Below are 2741 nucleotides of genomic sequence, written 5' to 3' on the forward strand. Positions count from 1 at the left end.
GTTGAGCTACTTAAATCTATTTGGATGTGCCTGACTTGTGAGCTACTTAGTGGTCAGTCTGGGACATGAGTTGTATTCTATTAGTTCAAGTCTCAAAGTCTTTGGTATTCTGAATAAGATCTAGTTCATCCATGCGCAGCTCAGGAATTAGCCCAGGATTTGATGAACATCTTTATGGGGTCACATTTGCATGCTTCTCCCTCTCCGTAAGATTCCTGGAACTTAATAGTTTTCTGAGGCTCCTCATTTTGGCCCTGCATGCATAAAACTGGGGCTTTATTTATCCCACCTTGGAACACACTTTACAATGGCACCCACTTCCAGGGCCAACCAGTAGAGGACAATGTGAAAAAGAAGTAATTTTAAAGAGAAAGCTTCTCTCCTCTTAGTTTTGAAACCTGTGGCTTCCCATTGGTCTCTGTTGCTACCTCTATGAGATTGCTTGGGGGTTGGGTCAAGACAGTGGATAGGATAGAAGTAACAGAAAAAGGAGCTTATGGCACTCTCTCTGTTAGGGGTTCTCTTTCCTTCTACTTGAGCTAAAAATAGACAACTTTTGTTGAGGCTTTCTGTATCTGTTCCCTAGTGCTAACTTTTAGATTTTAGACTACATTACGTTTAGGCCAAGGAAGATCTTCACTTCGATTTTTTTAGTTGATATCTGAGGGAAAGCTATACTGAGCAGTTAACTCACCATCCTTCCCAGGATTTCCACATTTATTATAAATATGTAGGAAAACATTGCACTTCTATTTTCCTTGGCAATGAAAATGGGATATTGTACTCTTTAAAGCTGCTTTTGTGGAGAAGGGGAAATAAAAATACAATCTTAGTTAGTTCTCATGGCACCATGCTTTATTGATGTAAATGGTGTATAGCTCTTTAAGAAAGTGTATGAAAAATGTAGTTGTTTAAATTACCATGAAACTTGGCTGGATATGCAACTGAACTTGAAGTGGTACAAGCACAGTATTGCAGAAGGGAGATAGCTGAACTGCCAGATTTTAGAATACATCTGACTAGATTTATAAACTTTGGACACAAATTATATAAGAAAGTACCTATAAATCTTTTTACACCATGGTTTTCCTATTCCTAAATTCTAAATTTTGAATCATCTCTCAAGTGGATGTAATATATCTTCAAATAATCTCTAAGAAGACACTGGTGGTGTATTATAAAAATTTGCTTGGTTGCAAGTTGGTTGGTCACCCTCAATAGGAATAACTTCATGGCTTAGTTAAATATTTTAGTCAAAAATTCTGTACCCCTAGAAACTCTGTAGATGTTTTTCCACAGCTGCTAGAAACATGAGCTCTGAAGCCAAATGGACTTTATATTTCTAAACCAGTGACCAGAAAATGGGAGGCAAGTAATAAGAGTCATTCAGGCTTATGGGTTCACTTTGTTTACAGAAACACAAGTGATCCAGATTTTGTTTATTATTAATCCAATTTGTCATTATTAGTGGAAAATCCTTTTAGATATTTGTCAGAGGTTCACTAAAGTATTATTGTTTGGGGGGTTATTTTTGTTAAGTTTCCTATTTTCCTCTATCTTTTGAGTATATTTTGAGCAATTGGAAAAAGCTATGCCATGTTCTGCCAGCCAGATAACATTTTAAATTGAAAGTCCTCCCACTAAAGATTTAGAGAAATTGAATTATATAATTAGAGTTTGCTTTAAGAATATTGATGTCACAGCATTGTTCATCAGGGATTCAAAAGGGAAGAGCTGGGAGTAGTAAAAAAAACAGTTAGTAAACAATTAAAATATTCCATAAAGAGGCATGAATGATGGCAGTGTGAGGAGAAAGGAATGATGTGATCTCGTAGCTGAAAGATCAATAGATTTGGGTAATGATTATTGGCATGGGCTGTGATAGGGGTGTGCAAAATGATAAGAACATTAAATGAATCATGATGAGATTTCCAATCTGGGTTTTCCATTACTTACAGATGAAAGCATCATAAAAGTCAAAATTTGCTGGTGCTAGGGAGAGATAGTTTAAGAAAAAGAGAAGCCAGCATAGGTCAAAAAGGTAATACACATTTCTAGTAGTTCTGTGATATGGAAATCATGTTATGGAAAAGTTTTCTAAAAAAGGGAGGGGGAGAAGGAGTGTCAGTGTGATACAATCAAATTTTATGGCATGAAGCCATTTCTGACATGAATATCATTTTAACTCAGTGCAAAAAAGAGTCAATTTCAATAAACAGAAAAAAATGTTCAATTTTTTTTCCTTTCTGAATTATCTGGCCAACTCAATCAAAACAATAACATTGGTATGTATATGTACGTGTGCACAGGCACGTGTGGGTATGTGTCTGTGCATGTGTGTGTAAAATGAATGACTTAGAGACTTCTAGTGGTGTCAAAATGGCAAGGGTTTTCAGCCTAGGTCCAGTTGTTCATTTCACAAAGATCCAGCTATTGTGACAATGAGGATTGCCAAGGAAGAAAAGAATTTTTAATACAATAGACTTATGTCTTGCCAGGAGAATGGGAGACTCTGCCTCAAATCCTTCTCTCCAACTAATGAAGATCATGGCTTTTTAAAGGAAGGGCCACATCCCTTGGGGCAAGTTGTGGTGTAACTAACAAGGGGCTACTTGCTTTGGGCTCAGGTTATGGGGGATGGTGAATCTTGGCTTTAGGAAGTCTACCCAGGGGCCTTCAGAATCTCAGCTCCTTTGTCTTGCAGAAAATCCACCGTTTCTGGGAAACAACTCAAAAGGTCA

Source organism: Propithecus coquereli, unplaced genomic scaffold, assembly GCF_000956105.1.
Source record: "Propithecus coquereli isolate 6110/MARCELLA unplaced genomic scaffold, Pcoq_1.0 Scaffold92, whole genome shotgun sequence".
Taxonomy (NCBI): domain Eukaryota; kingdom Metazoa; phylum Chordata; class Mammalia; order Primates; family Indriidae; genus Propithecus; species Propithecus coquereli.